The sequence below is a fragment of the Choloepus didactylus genome, chromosome 12 (genome assembly GCF_015220235.1).
Source record: "Choloepus didactylus isolate mChoDid1 chromosome 12, mChoDid1.pri, whole genome shotgun sequence".
Taxonomy (NCBI): domain Eukaryota; kingdom Metazoa; phylum Chordata; class Mammalia; order Pilosa; family Megalonychidae; genus Choloepus; species Choloepus didactylus.
In genome coordinates this window covers 56,837,931-56,848,004 of record NC_051318.1, presented here as the reverse complement: position 1 = coordinate 56,848,004, position 10,074 = coordinate 56,837,931, and the positions used below count along the sequence as shown (strand labels likewise).

Genomic DNA, 10,074 nt, shown 5'->3' with positions numbered 1-10,074 from the left:
TTCATGAATAAGCAATTTTATTTCCTATATTTGATGTTATGGAGAACCTTTACTATTTCTATTAAAATCCATCTTCTTAAACCATATCATCCACTTGCTCATTAAACTCTGAATAAGTCTTCTAAAACACAGCTTGAAAAGTTCTAGCATGAATGATAATTTCAGACATCGAATTTAAAACCAAATACACATTTTACAAGCATAAAAGCTGGATTATAAGCATCATCAGCATCATTCATATTTTCTTTTCAAAGTGTTTGATAATTCATTGTCAGTATTTTGTATTGTCACTGATTTAGTAGTAATAAGAATATTTTTGAACTGAATTAATGATGGATTAATCAGAACATTTTGAACTGCAGTGTGACGGTACTGATGATTTTATAGTTGTAAGCTACTAACTATAATTATTGTCAGGAGCCACTACCTTAGTTGAAACAGACATAGATTGTAGAGGTGATAGACCTAGTCCGGGAGTACTAGGCCTGCTAGAAACCAAATCCACACTTAAGGAACTGTTTATTTTTCCCTCAGAAGTGGATGACTTTTTTGGTAAGGACTTGAATCTATAGTTTAGAGTGGTTAAGCACTATCTGACACATGGCAAACTAAGTCCTGACTTAAATGTAGTCAAAGAAGTTTGATATTTTTGCCTTGAAATATCTCATAAATAATTTCTCTGGAAGAGAAGCAAAAGTTTGGTCAGAGTGACACTGGACTGAGTGCCAATCACACATCATCAACATCAACAATAGTTTCGTTGGCAAGATTTGACTATGTTTTTTGCATGATATAGAATATGGTCACATATTGGAAGAAACATTCCAACATCTGATTTATAAGTTTTGGATCATATTCTATGATCCCCGTATCCTTCAGGATTTGTGCTTTCATTGGTGCAACTTTTGGTGTGCTTTTGGGAGACACCATGTTCCCAGAATCAATGACAGCTGGTTATTGTACTTCTTTAGCTTAATCACACATATTAATGTGTTACAGCCCTTATTCCAATGCAAGTTCTTTGCCTAGTGTGGTTTTTCCTTTATGAGCAAGATGTTGGCCTGCAACATGGTCCTTGCAGTGAAATAATATATTTTTATCTAAAATAAAAACCAGGTATTAATTTTTCTTTATGATTTAATTCTTATTTTAATTACTATTAGGAGGTAACATGTTAACTCTCTTGGAATCATCCTAATTTAATAAATTGGGGAATTTGCTTCTGCTTTGGCACCTTGGAAAACTGGCTTTAATTTTTCACATTGTAAATGGATTGTGCATTCCCATTTTTTGCATGCAGATCAACAGATTTGATGTAATTGGGAAGTGGAGTTTTACTGTAACAAATAACTAAAATGTAGGAGTGGTTTTGGAACCAGAAAGTGGGTGGAGGCTAGAAGAGTTCTAGGGAGCATGACAGAGAAAGCCTAAATTTCCTCAAATTGACTGTTACTGGAAATCTGGGATTGGAGGACACTGCCTGGTGAGGACTCAGAAGGTAGCAGGAAGCAACTGCAGAAGGGAGTCTCCTTACTTAGCCATTTTGTCTCTTGCAGTTATATACAAAACAGAACCTGTAAATGAGGAACTTGGTTATATAGTTAAGGACATTTCCAAGCAAAATACTGAGGGAGCTACCTGGTTTCTTCTTGCTGCTTATAGTAAAATGTGAGAGCTGAGAGATGGAGGGAAGAGCTCTTAAAAAAAAAGGAAATAGGATTTGATGGTTTTGAAAATGCTCAGCCTCCACAGACTACAAAAATTACTCAATTAAGTTATCACCTCTGAGCAGTGTCAGGAAAGCATGCTTTAGAGAAAATGCTGAGGATGTGATGGTACAACCTTTTGCTAAAACCTCAGAAGGATCAAAAGGACAGTATATTCAATCACACAAAGGATCCTTTCAAGAGATTAAGACAGTGTCTCACAAATCCTCTCATTCAAACCATAGAGGCTCTTAGGAAGCTTAAGGGTATTGTCCCTCAGCCATATCAGCAGGAAGCAAAGGTAGAGAAGGGTTTATCTCATGAAGATCTGTGGAAGCAGCTTTTGTCTACTGGAGTGAACCCCACTGAAATCTATGAGAGATCCACAAAGTTCTTGAGAAAATAATTTCAATAGAAATGCTGCCAGCTTGGACTAAAATGGAGAGAAGGAGTACAAAATGAAAAGAGGCTGTCAGACCCCAAAATTCCACTGGCAGGCTGATAAAATTACTCAGCTGCAAACATCTGCTACATTTCATGGAAGAGGAAGAAGAATAGAGAGCCCAGAAGGCAGAGCCATAATATATTATATACAAAGTAGAACCCATGAGAAAGAGAGAGAGCAGTCCTCTTTGCTAAAGTTATTCCTAGGCCTTGAAATTTAATAAAGGAACTCCTAACATTTGCATGGATGGATTTCAGAATTGCTGTGGATCAGTGGCTTCTTTTTACTTTCCATGTCTACTCTTTTGAACACGAATATTTATAGCTGTTATCCTATACCTGTCCCACCATTGTATGTTGGGTGTGGTGAGGTTAGATGATGTGTCACTTTAGTTTCACAGGTCCAAAATGGAGAGAAATTGTGCCCAAAAGCTGTATTTAAGGATTATACCTAGGAGCCTCATCTACACCTGATTTAGCTTATAAGATTTTAGACCTTGAGCTGATTCCAAAATGGGATGAGATTCTTATGAACCTTGGATGAAGGGTAGGGGGTAGATGTATTTTGTATTTTGCAGAGTTTTAAAACATTGGGAGTCACAGGATTGTTTGTGGTGACAGAATTTAAGGGAGCTCCCATGGTCCCCACCTCCTGGTATTCATGCCTTTGTGTAATCTCCTTCCCTTGAGTGCAGGCAAGACCTGAGACTTGTTTTAACTAATGGAAAGTGGCAAAAGTGATGAGATGTATAGGGTTACTTGTACAAGACTACCTAGACATGCATCACCTGTCTTGTTAGAGTTTCTCTCTTTCCCTGTGGAACTGGCATTGAGGAAGCATGCTGCCATGAGTCTTAAAGCCACAGCCTGTCAACAATGTGAGGGAACTTGGAAATGAATCTTTTTCCAGTTGAGTCATTGAGGAGAACTTAGCACAGGCCAAAAAGGATTCAGGGCCACTAGTTTGTGCTCAATTGAAATGATTTATTTTAAATTCCAGCTTTCTCCAGAGCTGGGAAAAAAAGGAACCTTGCCCTCTGCTGCTCCTAAATCATCTGAGATATCTCAGTCTATATTTGAGCATCATTCAGTTTTCACAGGAGTCATTGGCATTTTTTTCTGTGTTTGTTTTATTATTTTTAAATTCAGTTTTATTGAGATACATTCACATATCATACAGTCTTCCGTGGTGTACAATCAGCTGTTCACAGCACCATCATATAGTTGTGTATTCATCACACCGATCTATTTTTTGAACAGTTTCCTTATACCAGAAAAAGTAAAAATAAAAATAAAAAATTAAAGTAAAAAAGAACACCAAAATCATCCCCCCTCACCCTATTTTTCATTTAATTTTTGTTCCCATTTTTCTACTCATCCATCCATACACTGGATAAAGCGAGTGTGATCCACAAGGCTTTCACAATCACACTGTCACCCCTTGTAAGCTACATTGTTATACAATCGTCTTCAAGAGTCAAGGCTACTGGGTTGCAGTTTGACAGTTTCAGGTATTTACTTCTAGCTATTTCAATACACTAAAACCTGAAAAGTGTTATCTATATGGCACATAAGAGTGCCTACCAGAGTGACCTGTCAACTCCGTTTTGAATTTCTCAGCCACTGAAACTTTGTTTCATTTCACATCCCCCTTTTAGTCAAGAAGATGCTCTCAATCCCATGATGCCAAGTCCAGATTCATCCTCGAGAGTCATATCTTGCATTGCCAGGGAGATTTACACCCCTGGGAGTCAGGTTCCACATAGCAGGGAGGGCAGTGAGTTCACCTGCCAAGTCAGGTTAGCTAGAGAGAGAGGCCCACATCTGAGCAACAAAGAGGTACTCATGGGAAGACTCTTAGGCACAATTATAAGCAGTTTTAGCCTCTCCTTTGCAGTAACGAGTTCCATAAGGGCATGTGCCAAAATAGAGGGCTCAGTATACCAAACCAACAGTCCTCAATGTTTGTGAGAACATCAGCAACAATCCAGGTGAGGAAGTCCAACATTTCCGCATTTCCACCCCCTCCCCGGCTCCTCAGGGTCCTCTGCATATGTATTTTTATTCTCTGCCTGTGTCAGTTTGAATGTATTATGTCCCCCAGAAAAAGCCATATTCTTTGGTGCAATCTTGTGGGGCAGATATTTTAGTGCTGATTAGATTGGAATTCTTTGAGTGTTTCCATGGAGATGTGCCCTACCCAACTGTAGGTGGTAACTCTGATGAGATAATTTCCGTGGAAGTGTGGCCCTGCCCATTCAGTGTGGGCCTTTATTACTGGAGCAGTATATAAGCTCAGACAGAAGGAGCCAGCTTGCCACAGCCAAGATGGACACTTTAAAGAGAGCACAGGAGCTACAGATGAGAGACAGTTTGAAGATGGCTGTTGAAAGCCAACTCTTGCTCCGGAGAAGCTAAGAGAGGACAAATACCCTAAGTGCAACTAAGAGTGACATTTTTGAGGAACTGTAGCCTAGAGAAGGACATCCTGGGAGAAAGCCATTTTGAAACCAGAACTTTGGAGCAGACGCCAGCCACGTGCCTTCTCAGCTAACAGAGGTTTTCCTGACACCATTGGCCATCCTCCAGTGAAGGTACCCAATTGCTGATGTGTTACCTTGGACACTTTATGGCCTTAAGACTGTAACTGTGTAACCAAATAAACCCCCTTTTATAAAATTCAATCCATCTCTGGTGTTTTGCATTCTGGCAGCATTAGCAAACTAGAACACCGCCAAAATTACTTTGGGATGTGTCACTATTTCACACTAACCTGTGCAAACATACCAGGTCTCACATCCTATTCAAAGTTCCATGTCATTATGGTATTTGAACATACTGTACGAGTTAAATTGTTTAGGAAATATAGATCCTGCACCAAAGAAACATCTTTTCCCTTGGTCTCACATGGAAGTTGAAGTTTTAAAACACAGTCATTATTGCCCTTTACCCTTTGGCCTGATTTGCCCTAATCCTAACTAGATCTGCTTCATTCATATCTCTAATTGATGTCTGGATTCTTTTTCAGCTTTTTTTAACAGTTGCTGTATGCACTACTAATACTGACACAGTTGCTCTATGAACTAATACTGACATTCGTATCTGCTGAGCTCTAGCTCTGAGTTTCAGGTGTCACACAGATACCCAAAGTTCCAGGGATTGATCAGGTTATACCCAAACAAAGGGACCAGCATCTCAGAATCTGGAGATAGCCATTACAATTCAGGAATAGATGAGCCACTGGTATTTTTGCTATGCTAATGGATGGAAAAAGTGTGTGTGTGTGTGTGTGTGTGTGTATGTGTGTGTGTGTGTGTGTGTGTGAGAGAGAGAGAGAGAGAGAGAGAGAGAGAGGGAGATAGATTTTGGGCTATTGAATGCTTGTTCATTCACTGTTGCACATGAAAGGAAGCACTTGTCTCTATATACATAAGAAGAGATTCTTGCTTTGGGTTTATGAAAGTTCATTTATCACCTTGCAAGTTGGATGATTAGACTTACTGATTGGGAGCTCATTTATTTTCTTCAGTCCTTTAAGGAAACACTGGTTTTGTGTATTTTACAGGTGGAATCTCCTGTCTTCTTGTATTCTGCATATACTGCAGCTCTGAATCTGTGGCTGCCAGGAAAATGAAAGGAGCTCAACAAAATCTAAAACTACATTTACTTCATCGGAGGTGAAGTAGACAATTGAATTAATTATTCATTGTTTGTGTATGCATGCTCCTGGAAAGACACTGAAAACTGAGGTACTACCATACTGTGTGCCTGGCCCTGTTTCTGCTCTTTTTTAGGCCAATTTTCCCTGTGATTATCATGCCCATTCTAAGGTATACATTGCTGATGTGACATCTTATAAACCCATGTCTCCATGTAGTAGATTTATGGATTTTTTTCATTAGCTTTCATCAAACTTTTTTATCCTTACACAAATGATTGAAATCTTCTGCCACACACTACCTCCTACCCTTGGGAAAGGGTTGCTGTCAAGATCTATTACCAAACTGAACTTGAGGTGAGATGAACACAATCTGGATTTGAGCAATATCTGCATGTGGATGGAACATTGCTCAACCTTTTCCCTCCCTCTGCTGCCCTCTCCTCACCCCTCTCCATTTCAGAGTTCAAGACACTGAAAGAGAGAGAGGGTGGCTGTATTGTGCAAGTGTATCTAGCACGTCTGGAGATAAAAGTCCACTGGAAGCCTCCTCCTTGGGTCTGTGCCCGATTCCGTACTGTCTCTCATAGCAAAATCATTGTATTTAGAAAAATAAGCAGCTCTATGCCAGAAATCTTGGTTTCTCCAAACACTGTGAGGGAAGGTATCTATATTACAGCCTCAGATTTGAGCCTGTGCTTGCCTCTAGCACCAAATAGCTAGTTTTTGCCAACAGCTTGGTTCCAAACTTTGTTTCGGCTATTCCTCCACATACTCGAAATGGTAGCACAGAAACTTGTATAATACCAGGGAGTGAAGCCAGAGTAGTAAAGACCAGGATACACAGTGACAGCTTTTCTGGAGACATAGCTATTTAGAGATGGTTATCTCAGGGCTTTACCCCTTTTATATATTTACCTAATTTTAGAAAATGAACTGTAATTATTTTCCTGTTAGGAAAGCTCTATGTGCCCATTGGAGGAAAGTTCTGAAATACAAAAAAATAAAAAATAAGAAAAAATAGTGAAAACAAAACATCCATAATCTTGTTACTTGCTATTTTACAAGTTAACAAGTTTCTTTTCATGATTTCTCTAGCCTTTTTTAGATATTTGAAACCATACCACATTTACAGTACCGAATGCAGCTTTATTCACTTAACATTATACAAGATTCTCCAGTGTCAGGAAATACTCTTGAGCATATTTTTTAATATCTACATCACATTCTGTTTTCTTTCATATACTGTTCATCTAATTTGGGGAATCTATTAAATCCAAATTTGTAATTATAAATCCAAGCCCTACTGATGGCTGACAAGGTACTATTGATCTGCTATCTGGGTACCTCTCTGAGTTCATCTCCCACTTCTCTTTCCTCTTTATTCTCCGGCCATACTGGCCTCTACCTTGACTCTTGAAACTGCCAATCTCCCTCAGCAACTTTGTCTTTTTCCAGAACGTTCCCTTCTCAAGCTCTTTTTCTGCCAACACTACAATTTAATTCCTCCCACAGACTTTCCTTAACCCCTTTCCCTATTTACTTTTTACAAAATTTTCTCCATAAAGTCTGTCACCGTCTAATGCAACATTCTTATTTATTTATTTATTCACTTATTTGTCTCTCCCCCTCACCCAAAATAGAATGTAATCATAGAGGGAAAAACTTTCTGTTTTGTTTACTGCTGTATCAAAAGAGATACATAGAACAAGACCTGGTTCTTTTTTTTTCCTATTAGAGAAGTTGTGGGTTTACAGAACACTCACACATAAAATAGAGGATTCCCATACATTACCCCACCACCAACAATTGCATTAGTGTAGAAAATTTGTTACAATTGATAACACTTTTTTTGTAATTCTATTTTTTTTAACAGTGGTTACATTTGTTAGAATCGATGAAAGATTATTAAAGTAATACTATATCTATTGTTTATAGTCCACATAGGAGTATTTTCACCCATCTTCCTGACCTATTTTTTTTTTCATGCATGTGTTACTTTGTTACTCATCTACACATACACTAGATAAAGGGAGTGTCAGTCACACGGTTTTTTTTTTTTTTTAATCTTCATTTTATTGAGATATATTCACATACCACGCAGTCATACAAAACAAATCGTACTTTCGATTGTTTACAGTACCATTACATAGTGGTACATTCATCACCCAAATCAATCCCTGACACCTTCATTAGCACACACACAAAAATAACAAGAATAATAATTAGAGTGAAAAAGAGCAATTGAAGTAAAAAAGAACACTGGGTACCTTTGTCTGTTTGTTTCCTTCCCCTATTTTTCTACTCATCCATCCATAAACTAGACAAAGTGGAGTGTGGTCCTTATGGCCCTCCCAATCCCATTGTCACCCCTCATAAGCTACATTTTTATACAACTGTCTTCGAGATTCATGGGTTCTGGGTTGTAGTTTGATAGTTTCAGGTATCCACCACCAGCTACCCCAATTCTTTAGAACCTAAAACGGGTTGTCTAAAGTGTGCATAAGAGTGCCCACCAGAGTGACCTCTCGGCTTCTTTTGGATTCTCTCTGCCACTGAAGCTTATTTCATTTCCTTTCACATCCCCCTTTTGGTCAAGAAGATGTTCTCTGTCCCATGATGCCAGGTCTACATTCCTCCCCGGGAGTCATATTCCACGTTGCCAGGGAGATTCACTCCCCTGGGTGTCTGATCCCACATAGGGGAGAGGGCAGTGATTTCACCTTTCAAGTTGGCTTAGCTAGAGAGAGAGGGCCACATCTGAGCAACAAAGAGGCATTCGGGAGGAGGCTCTTAGGCACAACCATAGGGAGGCCTAGCCTCTCCTTTGCAGCAACCGTCTTCCCAAGGGTAAAACCTGTGGTAGAGGGCTCAACCCATCAAACCACCAGTCCCCTATGTCTGTGGTCATGTTAGCAACCATGGAGGTGGGGTAGGCGAATACCCCTGCATTCTCCACAGGCTCCTCAAGGGGGCACTACATCTTTTTTTTTCCTTGTTTTTCTTTTCTTTTTTTTTTTTTTTTAACTTTCCCTTCTTTTTTAAATCAACTGTATGAAAAAAAAGTTAAAAAGAAAACAAACATACAATAAAAGAACATTTCAAAGAGACCATAACAAGGGAGTAAGAAAAAGACAACTAACCTAAGATAACTGCTTAACTTCCAACATGTTCCTACTTTACCCCAAGAAAGTTACCTAATATAGCAACATTTCTGTGAACTTGCTCCTACTATATCCTTCAGAAATTAACAGACCATAGTCATTCCTGGGCATCCCCAGAACGTTAAATAGCTTATCTGTTCTTCTTGGATTATTGTTCCCCCTTCCTTAATTGCTCTCTATTGCTAGTTCCCCTACATTCTACATTATAAACCATTTGTTTTACATTTTTCAAAGTTCACATTAGTGGTAGCATATAATATTTCTCTTTTTGTGCCTGGCTTATTTCTCTCAGCATTATGTCTTCAAGGTTCATCCATGTTGTCATATGTTTCACGAGATCGTTCCTTCTTACTGCCGTGTAGTATTCCATCGTGTGTATATACCACATTTTATTTATCCACTCATCTGCTGAAGGACATTTGGGTTGTTTCCATCTCTTGGCAATTGTGAATAATGCTGCTATGAACATTGGCGAGTCACACGGTTTTTACAATCACATGGTCACATGATAAAAGCTATATATTTATACAATCATTATCAAAGATCAAGGCTACTGGATAACAATTCAACAATTTCAGGTACTTCCTCTGGCTATTCTGATACACCAGAAACTAAAAAGAAATATCTCTATAATGAGACAGTAGTCATAATCATTTGTTAGATCCTAACTTTTCCATTACAACTCCTCCCTCTCATTTGATCATTCTCTCAATCTTCTGAGATATCTGGGCAAAGAACATTTTAGTTTCTTCATGCTGGTAAGGGGTGTTGACCTTATGGGGCAAAGGAATGAAACTGGTTGATGTTCTTGGAGAGACTGGTACTTCTGGGTTTCAGGGTTTATCTGGCATAGGAACAATCCAGAGAAGGCCTGGTTCTTAGTCCTCAGTTAATATGTGTTTAATGAATGAATGAAGAAATAAACACTGCAATAAATATCTTTGTAAATTTAACGTCTAGCATTATGGGACATTTCCTTAGGACAGATTCCCAAAAATGAAAATATTAGATTAAGATTTTTGAATATTTTTAAAATGCTTCTTTTTTTAGATCGGTTCTTTTTACCAATTTACATTCACTTCCGCTGTTTAAGAGTGTGATC

General features: G+C 38.6%; 1 pseudogene; it reads right to left on the bottom strand.

The window, feature by feature from the left end:
- Window positions 1-231: 231 nt before the first annotated feature.
- Window positions 232-10,074, bottom strand: part of LOC119506853 — a 30,990-nt pseudogene continuing 21,147 nt past the window's right edge.